This window comes from Trichosurus vulpecula, chromosome 6 (assembly GCF_011100635.1).
Source record: "Trichosurus vulpecula isolate mTriVul1 chromosome 6, mTriVul1.pri, whole genome shotgun sequence".
Taxonomy (NCBI): Eukaryota; Metazoa; Chordata; class Mammalia; order Diprotodontia; family Phalangeridae; genus Trichosurus; species Trichosurus vulpecula.
Window position 1 is genome coordinate 173,788,872 of NC_050578.1, and position 13,800 is coordinate 173,802,671.

Genomic DNA, 13,800 nt, shown 5'->3' on the forward strand with positions numbered 1-13,800 from the left:
AGTGAATTGGTTGGTGGTTCTGCCAACTCTGTGTGTGTAAAAGAAAATGAGATGTGCAAGGCTAGCCTGAAACCAAATAAAAGATCAAGGAAAGTTCCCATTAGTGTTCACATCTACCTTCTAGGTGCCCTTCTCCCCTCCTTTTATAATACCTCTTCTTCCTCATAATTCTGCTATCTTTATTTCTGTGAAATCCAGTTCATGTTTATATAGCACTTTAATTTTTCCAAAGCACTATCCTTACAACCATCCTGTAATGTAGGCAGTACAAGAGTTACTATCTCCATTTTACAGGTGGAGAAATTGAATTTGAAAGAGTTGAAGTGATCATGCTAGGGTTACATAAATATTAACTATCTAAGCTAGTATTGAAATGCACATTTCTCTTGATTCCTCATCTGTTTCTCTTTCAATATATCATGGCACTTTTCTAAGAAGGGGGTTATACATTTGTTAAAGGGAAATAAATATAATGACTTCTGGCTTTGAAATGTTGACAGTGAGTATAACCTGAAGTCAATGGAATAAATCCCAAATTGTAGAATTTTAGGTGTACCTCTGGCCCAGGACTTCCCAACAGTCTGGATTTATGTGGATTTTGGTTTGTTGTCCTAGCTGTAAATATGCAAAGGAAATCTATCAATACAGTGTCCCAAAAGTCTTATTCAGGTATATCTTAGGCTTAAGTTTTTGCAGAAGTGGGCAAAAGACATCCTTAGTTCCCACAAGATGTCTCAAGAAAGGATATGTAAATTAGGAATATGAAACTTTTTACTTTGCCCTATGCAAGGTCACAAAAGACATTAAAAAAACAATAAACAGATATAGAAAAATGCATAAAGCATGTATCCCATAAGCTCCTCCTGGAAGACAACTAAAATTGGGTTGCTCTTAACGCATCTTTTTGACATTTAGTTGATTCCATTCCTAGAAGACTATACATTCCCATCAAGATTCTTAGTACTATGCTCTTTTTAGGCTCTCTCTAGAAGGTACTTTGAGGGCTGCTGAACAAGCAAACCACTTTCTATTGGTACTTCATTTAAAAAAAAATCAATAGCTTTGCTTTTTAAGTAGAATGCTATATGATAATTATGCAGTTAATCTTTTTTTTTTCCTCCCCAGCCCTGTCCTGACTTTCTGGACTTCAAAACCATGCTCCCACACCAGGTATATTCCTCCTTTCCCTAACCCCCCCCCACTTTTCAGCTTACTTTTATGTGTCGTTTTCCCCCTTTAGAATTTAAACTCCTGAAAGGCAGGAACTGTCTATTTTTGCTTGTATTTTTATCCATATAGTACATGCTTAATAAATGTTTCTTTCCTTCTTTCCTTCTAAGAACATATTACATCAAGAAATCTTTTTTTCTCTAAAAGGTTCAATACCCAAATTCTGGAACTAGGAAACTATTAAACTTGGGATTATACTCAGGGTAAATCCCAAACTGGTGCTATGAAAAAAAAATCTCCCAAATATATTTACAAATTCAGTTTTGGATGATGAAATTCAAAATTCCCTCTCCTCCAAGAAGGAGAGATAGTTAATAAAAACTATCCAGCCACTACCATCTTTGGTCTTGTGCAAGCATATGCTTATCTCTGCCATGTTCTCCTGCTCTAAGCTCCCATCAGTTGTTCCCAGAGCAAGAAACTACATGGACACATGTTTACTTCCTACCACCCCCAACCCCAACCCATAACACAGCTGTATTCTGCTACATACTGATAGCTTCTTTTGAGTCCACAAGAGAGTGAGAGATTGATCCTTTAGCTTGTTTTTATATAACATGGAGAAGAGTGACTTTTCTATTGAGTCTGCCTTCCTGAATTTCAATAAATCAAAATAAGGTAGTGCCTGTCTCTCAAACTCCATCAGTATGGCACTAATGGGTATGCCAACAGTGCATGGAGAGATGCCTTTCATTACCTCTAGACCCCACATTCTGTAATCTTGAAAGTAATCATGGACCACCTGGGGGTTATTCTTTGATGATAGTGGACTTTTTGCCCCCCTTAAATCATCAATGGATGCAACTATCTCCTCCTGTTATTCATTCACATAAATAGCTTGTGAGAACTGGAGCAAGATTATCTTGACTTCGTGCACAAAATGATCTCAGTTTTTTCTGTAGTGCTGAGGGGAAAGGGCAGCAAGAAAGTGCCTATATATAAAGTACTATTAACAAACATAATTAGATAGCTTTGGAATCATTTTGCTGTCATACTTCTCTATCTGTGCTTCCTTAAAAATGAGTCCTTATAATTTCTAGATAGGTTTCAAAGAATTATTTCAACTGTTCCCCACGTGTCCACAAATACCTTAACCTTGAGGGTAAGTATAGTTGGGGACATAAAGCACTGTCGCAGAAACTTACCATAAATTATATAATTATAAGGAATCATGTTATATAATTTAGTTGTAGTAATATAAATCATTATATTAATTATGATGATATAAAATACATTGTATTAATTATATTATGTAGTTTAATTAAAATCATTATTACATAAGTTATTGATTGTTGTGATTACTCCATCTGGACATTATCAGTAATTAGTAGGATATGGATTAGAGCCCTGATGCCTAGAGAGGTAATATTTCTGGTGGTCCTCCGTACTTGCCAGACTCTACCTAGAACACTATATTTAGTTCTTAGCACCTAATTTCCTGAAGGGCATTGAAAAACTCAACTAGGTGTTCACTTTTGCCCTTGAACAGAGGAAGTCGGTCCCTTGCTGCAAGCCGCAACCAGACCAGTGTGGGCTTGAAGAAAGATGGTGGTGGTCTCAATGTCTGCATCTCTGAGGAGGCCCTGGGGGTGAGAAGGACAGTGGGCTGAGGCCTCCCAGCTTCCCTCTAGGTCTCTGAGCACTTCTACATGGTGGCTGGCAAAGGACCAAGCTCAAGACACACAACTCATCACAGTTGATGAAAAATTGGATATCATTACATTGAGTGGTATTCCAGAGGAACATATCAAAACTAGGAAAGTTCAAATTTTTGTTCCTACTCACAATAACATGCAGTCTGGAGCAAACAACACAAATAAATGGAAGATGGTGTTTGATAGCAGAGGGCGATGGGAAAACCCTTTGATGGGTTGCGCATCAATGGCAGATCCTCCATCAAATCTGGTTCAAACCTTCAGTACTAAAGAAGATGCAATTGCATTTGCAGAAAAAATGGCTGGAGCTATGATGTGCAAGAGAGACAGGTCCCAAGACCTAAATCCAAGTCTTATGGCACAAACTTTCCTCGGAACAAAAAAGAACAAGAGTGTCCACCAAATAGGTTGGCACTGATTATGTCTCTGTCTCTGACTGTGAATAAAGTCAGTTGTGCAGTATTTATAGTCCAGGTGTAATGCATCTTTTAATCTAATAAATTTGACCTTTAAACTAAAAAAAGCTCAAGTATATCCACTAGAGAGTGATCAAAATAATGAAAGGCCTTTGGCTCATATTACAAGAGGATCTGTTAAAAATAAATAGCTCAATATATAGAAAAGCTACCCCCAAATTAGTATTATGTAGAAGCAGAAGGGACTAGTTCAGGAGATAATAAGTTCCCCTTACTTGAAGATTTCAAGCAAAAGCTGGATGACCACCTGTCAGGTAGCCAGTAAAAGAAATTCTTATTCCTGTACACATAGCTGCCTAGGAGGTTCCTTCCAACTCCCAGATTCCAAGATTCTACAATCAATTTAATTAAATTTGACAAGCATTTATTAAACAACTACAGTATCACGTGACACTGTGCTCATGTGGTAAAAGGATATAAGACAAAAATGAAATAAACTTTGTCTTTAAAGAGTAAATACCAAATGTGCACAGATAAGCAAATACAAAATATTTTGGAGAGGTGATAGTAACAGCTTGAAGTAGCAAGTTTTATGAACTTTCCCCTCCCCTCATCTCCAGCCACAGAATAAAGGATATTTAAAAACATTACTTGTATGGTAAGTTACACATAGATTTTTCTAGTTATATCAGCATAACTTAGCATCAATCCCTGGGAGGTGGCATCTTCAACTATAAAGCACAACGGCACTTTTTGAACATGTCTGTTGTATTGAGTTTTATGTAATTTTAGGATATATCAGCCGTTGTGACTGCTACAGCATTCTGTTGATTTATATTAAACTAGAAGTTCATTTATAAACTCCCAGATCTTTCTGAGACAAACTATTCTTTAGTTCTTCATTTTCCATTTTGAACTTTGAAAGTTGATTTTTGATCCCAAGTGTAAGACAAAATATTGATCCCTATTAAACTACATATTATTAGTTTGGATTGGTAATCCCTGTCTTGGCCTTTTTCTCATTCTAATTATTTCAACTATCCTTGGAATACTTGGAAAGACCTGGAAATTTGATAAACAAAATTTATTTTTTTTACCTTCAAGGATGGATGTTTTATTTAGATAATGTTTCAGAATTCATATATGCCATAATAAGATAACGAGAATTAAGAGGGAGAAAACCCACCTCCTTCCTTATATCTGTCCTATCACCCAACGAGCTTTCAGAAACCAACTCATTAATATTATTAATGTTTCTGCTAAAAGGAGGACCCTAGGCACTAATCATGCAGGCAGTTATGTGGTGCTGCTAAAACACACAAGAACTTTTCTTTTAAAAAGCTGTACAGCTTTCTCTCTGTGGCTACACTGGTTGGAAATTTCTCCAGCTAGTTTAATACTTTAAAGGTTGCAGCAGCATGAAAAAGAATTTCATTGTTTTCCTTTTTTTTTCCTTTAAAAACAAGTTAAGAAAGGTCTCCAGGAAATGGTGAATTTTATTTTGTCTTGTCTGGATAGAGTTTGACTTGCTCACGATTGTTGCAGGTTAGCAAGAGATGGGCAGAAAGCCCAAGATGCGGAGGTTTATTTGTTGTAGTCTCCGCTCTCGTTCTCATCGTCCCCATCCATAGAGAGGGCAGTGTACCGGCTTGCAGAACTTAATTTAGAGGCGGGATTTTCTTCAGGTTTCTTTTGAGTCTTGATCTCTTCTGCCATCTTTCCTATCGGGTTCCTTCCAATGGTCTTTACTTTCTCCATCTACTAGATCATGGTTGGATTTCCCACTTTGGCCTTTCAGCACACTCACCTCATCTACCTTATTTTCATCTGCTTTCCTTGAAATATTAGCTGATCCTTCCTCAGACTACTGAGATGTTACCTTTCCTCCACCACTTGTGGGAGACTGTTGCTCTGAGATCGGGCAGGAGCATTGGAACTTCGTTTCACCCAAGCATTTTCCTTTGGTGGGGGGTGCAGGCATCACCTTTAAGGGAAGCTGATCTGATTTAGAAGGCTTGGTAGTTGGAGACTGAGAGTCCTCCTCCTTGTTGAATGTTTCATTTTTTAGGAATTTCTCACTCTCTCTTCTTCCTGTGTTTCTGCCAGATGGAGCTGTATTCCCAGTCTGTGAAGATTTCACTTCCTGTCCTAGACCGTTCCTGACTTTCCTCACTTCTCCAACTTGGGTGTCTCTCCTGGGGCAGTCTCTCGGGTTTCGGCTTCTCCAGCTGATGCTGCAGTTTCTCTTGTTCCTTTTGTAGCGGTTCTTCTTGTTCCCTCGCAGCTGTATCCACTGGCTTTGCTCCTCCAAAGATGGAGGCAGCTCAGCTAGACTGTGAAGTGCTAGCTGATGAATCTTCATCCTTGGGTGCACTACGGGAGTTCAGATTCAGTTTGGGTCTCTGGGGGGAACCTGTATCTTCACGCCTAAAATCGTCCCAACTCTAATCATCTCTTGAGTTCCATGACTGATCAACTCATCTATCATGGCTGTCTTCGTAGCAATCTCCTCCTCCTCTGTAATCATCATTCCGATGGTACCCACTACCAAATGCTCTTCTGCCACTGCCTGTCCTAGAATCAAAGCCTCTATCATAGTCTCTGCCGCCCCTGTCATCATATCGATCTTGGCCTCCATATCGGTCCCTGTTCCGTCGGGCCATCATGGTGCCAGTCTGAATTGTAACGATCATGATACCTATCTCCAAAGCTATCATCACCCCTCGGAGGAGGGTAGTCATCAAAGCTGTCTGTGGCAGGGCGAGCCCTCCGGTCTGTGTCAGTTTTGTCAGAATCCCGATTTTGATCCCTATCACGGCCAAAGGAACAATCATCTCGGTCTTTATCCTCTGCTTGATCAGCAGCATCCACTCATATTCTTCTGTTGCCTGTACACACTTCGCTCAGGCTCAAAGCGCTGAGCAGTGAGTCCAAGTCCTCAAACTCAGCATAACCAAAACCTTTCTGGATTGCTGGGTTCCCGTGGCCTACCTACTGCGCTGATATTCAATCCTCTAAAGAACTCCTTGATGGAATCTTCTGTCACATCGTAGGGCAGGTTCCCTAGAAAAGCAGTGTAGGGTGGTCACTTGGGAAGATGGCTCGGGTCAACATTGGGTTCCTGAGCAGCCCGAGGAGCAGTGGGGCAGGATGGAACCCAATTGGAGGGGCCCTGTACATGTCCTCATCATTACTATGTCAAGTGGTGGAAACATCTCCTTCCAGGGCATCAGTTTCATCAGCCCAGCTGACTGGTTTGGGCACAAAGGTGCTTCCTCTACCACCGGTGCCACCATCCTCAGCAAGGAAGCCTGTCAAAGTGAGGGTCTTCCCCTTCTTATTCTTCCTTTCAGCTGAAGCTGCCATGTTGGGAGAGAGAGAACGCAAAGCAACATTTATGTTTTTATTCAAGTTTTAGCATAAAATGCTAAACAGTACAGAGTCAAACATAGATCACAGGGGTTTTCTTTCCAAGTGGACATTGAACCATCAATAACTACTTGATGATTTGTGTATCCAACTAATCCTGAATCAATAACTCTATAAAGATCTAGCTGATGGTTCTTTATGTCACCAAAAAAAAAAGTCTAAGAGACTTTGTCACCATCAAAATTCCTCTGATGTTCCAATCTAAAAACTCTGTCGAAAAAGAAAATGCGATTAGTGTAGCATGACCTGATCTTAATAAAGCCATATAGGCTCTTTTTGAGTACTATTTTCTTTTAAAAACATATTCATTGACCATTCCTTTGATAAATTGTTCTAGAATTTTACCAAAAAATTACCTTCTCTATCCTAGTTTTCTGACTCTACTCTCTTAAAAAGAATCAGGACGACAACTGCCCTTTGACAGTCTTGTGGCATATTTCCTATTCTCCAGGATCTCTCAAGGTTCACTTAAGGTGGCCCAGCAATATCCCCAAGTAATTTCCCTGACTTGGGATGTAGTTCAGCTGTTGTCAGTAACACAATCATTGAAGGCAGATAGTCATCCTATTACTTTCTCCCTACTAAGCTTGTATATCTATGTCCTCTTAACCATTTTTGTTCTTTGATTAAGGTCGCAGAGTTATTCATGGAGTATATTGTAAAGGGCATTATTTTTTAGATAGATTCTGGATCAGATAGCTTTTGAAATGCCTTCCAACTCTGAGTTTTGGTTTTATTTCATCTATCTCTAATGTATTTTCGATCATGTTTTTTAATGTGTTCAATATGATTATGTTTATTATTAGAACATTTCCATTTGTAAGTAGAAATTTTGTTTACTACTTTCTATTTTTCTTTTGTATTAATCTTTCTTAAAGTCTTAATGCTTCCAAATGAAAACACTTTTGTTTTAAATGAAATGAGTTCTATTACATTCAAGGACTTTCGAGTATATAGCATATTGGTGGTAACTTCAGTAAACAAATAGTCACACAGTGGTCAAAAATAGAATGCATTATAAATTGGAAATCACAAATTGAACTAAGTTACAGTCAATAGAAATACGGAAACATTGGACCTTATGTATGCTATTGTTATGGTTGAGATCTGTCAATCTCTTTAAATGGCCAGGATTTTATTTAATACCTTACTAGATAGTCTACTGGGCATGTTACGTGATACGGTGGGTACAGTGGCACAGCGTTGGGTGTGGAGTCAGGAAGACTCATCTTCCTAAGTTCAAATCTGGCCCCAAACACTAACTTTGTGACTGTGGGCAAATCAATTAATCCTGTTTGCCTCAGTTTCCTCATCAGTAAAATGAGCTGGAGAAAGAAATGGCAAATCACTCCAATATATTTGCCAAGAAAACTCCAAATGGGCTCATGAAGAGTCAGACACGACTGAACAATAACCACAAAGATAGTATACTACTAGTATAGGTTACTACGCAGTAGGTGGTATGTGCAAACTATATTACATAAAGATTTTTTACCGTCTCCTTTCTGACAGGATTAATATTGTTTTGCATATAGCCCAAAATTTTAAAAAAGAATTTCTGAATAATTAGAGTGAGGAATGAAGATGAATTTGACTTTTCCACATAGGAGCCTTCCTTGCCAGTGAAATATAACCAACTTGATTGACCATCTTGGAGATAATGCAATCCATGAATAAAATTAACATTTGGTTCTGTAGATGTTCTTTGGCACCATTGTTCACCTATCTACAGACTGTCTTAACCACAATAAAAACTTCCCTTAGGGATGGTTTTATTTCTGTTCAGTTCATAAGGATGATGTCTCTGGCTCTGTGGAGTGATGAAGCTTGTGCTCAAATTATTGCAGGATATTTGTCAGTAAGAAATACTGGTTCCAGTGACTGGTAATTCTGCCAGGTATTCTCTAAGGTAATTAATCATCACCAGTTATTTTCACTAGTGACTAATTTACATTGTCAGAGATATACTGCCTATGGTTTGGCATGTGACAAAGTGATTCTAAACTTCACCCTCTGAGTTACTAGTGCTGGAGAAGATATCCAGTAATTATCAGAGCATTGAGAGCAAAATCCAGTGAGGAGATGATAAGATAAGCCTAGATAACTAAGAGGGACTCTTTCTTTCATTGTCATTTGGTTGATATATTGTTCTTATTAATGCAATTACAGAAATTGCCAAATTAAATCATGATCTTAGGGTTACAGTGTTGTTTGTTTCTTCTACAGTAATTTAAAAAAATTCAATTTATAGGACTAGTTTTAGTTATGAGTTAAGGAAAAAGAACCTGGACTCTACAGTGGTCAGAAATATACATCATTTTGGGGGATAGGTGGATTTTTGTTGCAATTTGGTTGGAATTAATTTGCTGCCCCCTTTCTCCCCAAATAGACTCAACCTCTTTAGCCTTACGTACTTCTTTATTTAGCACTCTGAGTTATAGATAGGAGTGGTTGCACTGTGAGATGGCATAAGGGCATTGTTTTACAGTCGAATGGGAATTCATTTCTAACCACATTAATCTTTTTTGCTTTTAATTCCGTACGATTTTTCCTCTGAGACACTTTGAGTTTGTCAGTTCTTCACTAAAGCAGATATATGCAGCACAATATCACATGACTGCCTGACTGGATTTCAAATTAACCTTCTATTAATGCTAAAATACAATACTTGACCACTAAATGTACTGTTAATGTCTCACAACCTCCAAATGGTATTAAACTTAAAAATAAATCAGCCATTCTTATATTAGGATCAGATTAAGGATTTACACTTGGTAAAAGGTTAAGCAAACCTCCATGCCTTTTGATATTTTTTAATTTGCATCTTTAATAAGCTGTAGCATCACCAGAGTTACTGGTTTAGTTTCTTTGTACTTGGAGACATGAAATTTGCTCTTTTCTACACTGTGCCCAAAGTCACTCCCCATCAGAAGTTAGATTCTTAGTCATATTCATGCCTTCAAGCAACAGAGGCAGTAGGCAATTGGTGCATTAAGGTATCCTAACACTAAGGACCAGAGTTTAAAGTGGTGGTGTCATCATTCTGAATTTCACATTCAATTCTCCATAGCACCTATTATATACTCAGTAGGTGTTCACCAAGGAGTAATTTCCAGCATTTGTTGAAGCATTGCACAGTGGACTGAAGTCTTTGTCGCATCCCCCTTACCTCTTCAAAACAGGAACTGATTCAATCACTGGAGAAAATCTGCCACTACATACATTAACTCTTTCAGACCACTGGGTATTGTTTGGTAAGATTTTGCTGTTGCTTAATACACTTCTGCAAAGTGCCTAAATTATTTCCTGGGAATCTTTTAGACAATGGAGGAATCTGTGATGTAAATTTTCTTCAGAGCCTAAATCACTCCCTAGCTAAGTGCCAGAACATTAACTCTTTCAGGCCCCCAGAGTATCATTCTGAGCACTGGGGCAGTAAGGGGCTTAGGGAAGCCCATTAACTCTTTTAGACTATTAAGGTGCCATTGCTTTTATGCAAGAGTTAATGGGCTTCCCTAAGCAATTTGTTTACTGCCAGGGAGTATTTTAACACAGGATATAAGATGAAATGTTAAGGAGTGTTTTACCAATTGGAGATTGTGAGTTCTTTGTCTAGAAAATAAAAATAACATGAGTTCCTTCAAGAGTACAAATGTAAGGTCTTGATGTATGTGTGCACAAAGATTTTCTTTTGTTCTGCTGCAGTAGTATAGATTTTTTTTTGGTTTGAATCTGTTATTTTAACTTGGCAGAGCACTCAGAGTGAGGAGGCTCCCACTGCCAATGCAGATGTGAAACATCTGTTATTTATTGTTTCAGAGAATTGTCTGGGGTCAATGAGAATCCAAGTGACTTCACCAGGGTAATGTAGGTAGGATGTCTGAGACGTCATATTTGAACATAGGTTATCTTGAATCTAAGATCAGCCCTTCTGCTCTTCTAGGCTGGCTTCCCCATGCTTTATTAATCTTTACTTTTAAAAGAGAATTGAAAATGTGGATGTAAGGCGAGGTCGGAAATAAGAAACTAAATGCTGCCCCCAAAACGCTATTTTCTTGATTATTCTTAGCTGTTCTATTAGGCATACAGGAAGAAAGCATAACAGGTAAGGGCAAGCACAGATTAGCATGTCAAGATATGTGGCAAAGTGAGTTGCTATTGAAGCCAACACTAATGCATGTCCTGTAGTGAGCAGAAATGAAGTGCCTGTCTAACTCTGTGGGTCCATTTACAACTACAGATATGGCTGTCCCAGACTTACTTTTCAGTAGTATCAACAATTAACTGCCTACCAAGGACTTTAAATATTTCTTTGTATGTTGACTATGAATAGAAAGATGAATTGATTACTAGCACAAAACAATGACCCAAAATCATAGAAGATAGAACCATGAAAAAGTGAACTTTTCTGCAATCAGTATAACTCTAGGTACTTTTTGATGGAAGTCCATCATGTTTTGTTGTTGTTGTTGTTGTGTTGGTATGACAGTATAAATAAATTTTTGTGCTTATGATCCCCTAATTCTCCAGTGAAGGGAAGGAGGTGCATTTTCGGATCTCTTTTTTAGGGACAAGTTCTTTCATCATACTTACATTGAATTCTTTTTTTTTGAAATTGTTGTTCTTTTTATTTGCTAATAGTTATTGTTTATGTTTTTTTTCCTGATTCTATTTATTTCCTTCTACATATATTTATGTAATCATGTCCTCTGCATCTCTGAATTAGAAGCCCATCATGACTAGTTACAGAAAGGTTCACCCAATAGAATGCATGGGTAAAGAGAAAGGGGCAAAAACGTTTTGCTTTGTCCTGTTTCAATTCTATTTATTCATGTAGTTCCTTTGTCTCAAGAATTAAAGTGTTGTGTTGGCTTTAATAACATCTTCCTTTGGGCTTTTCTTTTCTGAAAAGGTAAGATTTTGCTCGCCTCTTATCTGCTTGAATTTTCCTAGTAATTAATTTGGAATGATTAAAACTCTTACAGTTATGATTGAAGGTTATCAGTGAAGAGAGTCACTGTGTATATATACCTGTATATGAGAGAGAGAGAGAGAGACAGTGAGAGAGAGAGTGAGAGAGTGTCACTGACAATGGAGAGAAGTGTGTCGGGGTACTTAGGTAAAGTAGGTTGTACCATGCTAACAGCAATGTACATGCACATAAAAAGGGAAGTAAAAGAATGTCAAATAAAGGTAAGCTTGGAGAAAGAAGTGAGCCAGTCATGAAGCAAAAGCGTGGATGAAAGGTGGGGAGCCTGAGTGTTGCATTTGTATGCCCAAGATATTCTGTGACTCTGAAATGTTTTCAGGGGTTATATGGATCCTCAGTGAAGGATTTCTGAGGGGGGGAAATGAACAAAACTCACAAAAGATACAAAGGTTATAGGCTGTTAGTCAGCATTGGTGGAGGAAGTAAATACTGCATCGGTATCACAGATTCATTAAAATATCAATTTATAGCTATGCTGCTGGAGTATAACCAGTTTACATAGTTGAAGCTATTAATGGTCACAAACCACTGACCCCAATTACATATTTTTTTCCTCTTTTCATGGTCAAAGTTGTATTACTTAGGATCGTCCTTTGCCATTATAGATTTGTAATAAGGAATTGTAGGAAAAATCCGACATTTTATCACTTTAGGGAATTATCTTCTTCATAAGAGATCAATATTCCCTTTGTGTCTTAGTAGATAGGCTCCGGGGAGTTACCTGAAGTGCACAAAAGTTGTGACTTTTCCAGTCAAACAACTAGGAAGTGTCAGAGGTGAAATTTGAATCCAAGTTTCCCTGACCCTAAGCCTAACACTCTATTCACCACACCAAGGCTGCCATTACATATCTCTGGAATTTTATTAAATGCATAGTCTTTAAAAATGTATATCAACTTTTCTTAATGTGACATTTAAAAATTTCCCAAATAATACAGTTAACCATAATTCTAGTAAAGCAAAATTTATTAAAAACATAAACAAACCAACCAAACAGAAACTCTTTCAAGAAGGCCTTGTCATCTGAATTCAGCCTTGGGAAAACTTTTCAGGAGTGCCATGATTGATATACTTTAGTACCTGATTTTGCCAAAGCAGATCAAGCATTTTAAAAAATTCTTAGAATGACCAGCACCAGTTTTCAGTCGCCTTATGTAAAGGAGTGGGCTTAACAGAAAGAATTCTATACCCATACTTCTTAGGTGCCCCAAAACAACTATTAATATCTATCTTCATATATGTGTTCATATACAAACACATATAAACACATCTCACTATGTGTGTATATACATATATATAACTATAAGCATATCATACAAAAAGTGAAGTAAAAAGCATTATCAATTTGTCTCTATCCCTACCTACCCTATCTCCCTCTCCTCTCTATACACAGACACAGACACAGTCATACATACAGACACACAGACACACACCCACACACCCACGTACCCACACGCACACCCCCCCAAACTTTCTGTTTATGAAGAAGTTCTCTCTCAGATACTCAAATGCATCTGTGATCTTGCTAATCCAGGAACTTCCTCAAATAATGCATCTCTTGGCCCACTCAAGACTTTCTGTTGAACTTTCTATTGAACTCCCATCCATGTCCTCCGTGCAACAAAGAGGCTAGCCCTCATGCTGGCAGCCTACTTTGCTTTCTCCTGATACTGAGAGGGGAGTTTTCCATCACATATAAATACTTGAGACTTTGGTGAAGTCATGATTTCATTAGCTTATTGGAATTTCTGTTGGGAGAAACTTTACATTTAAACTGAATGTAGAAATTTGGTTTTTATGTGGTACATAAAAATAACTTGGAAGAAAACACAAGGAGATAAATCTCTCCATAAATTCAAAGTTGGAGTAAGAAGTACAGGAGAATACTCTTTAGTGCTATATTTTATAGCAAGGAAGAATTGTGCATGTTTTATTGTTATTTATATGGTGGATAGTACACAGAGCAGTCCTCTGAGAGGCACTGTTTGTCCCACCCCTTTTCTCTTAGGTGTCTTAAGAAGTACCCTCAAATAATTTAAGGATCTTATGCAGGTTACTGAGGATAACTGAGAAAAAACTG

General features: G+C 37.9%; 1 pseudogene; it reads right to left on the reverse strand.

Annotated features, from left to right (window-relative positions):
* Positions 1-4,885: 4,885 nt before the first annotated feature.
* On the reverse strand, positions 4,886-6,667 carry LOC118855478 (annotated as a pseudogene).
* Between the last annotated feature and the right edge of the window lie 7,133 nt (positions 6,668-13,800).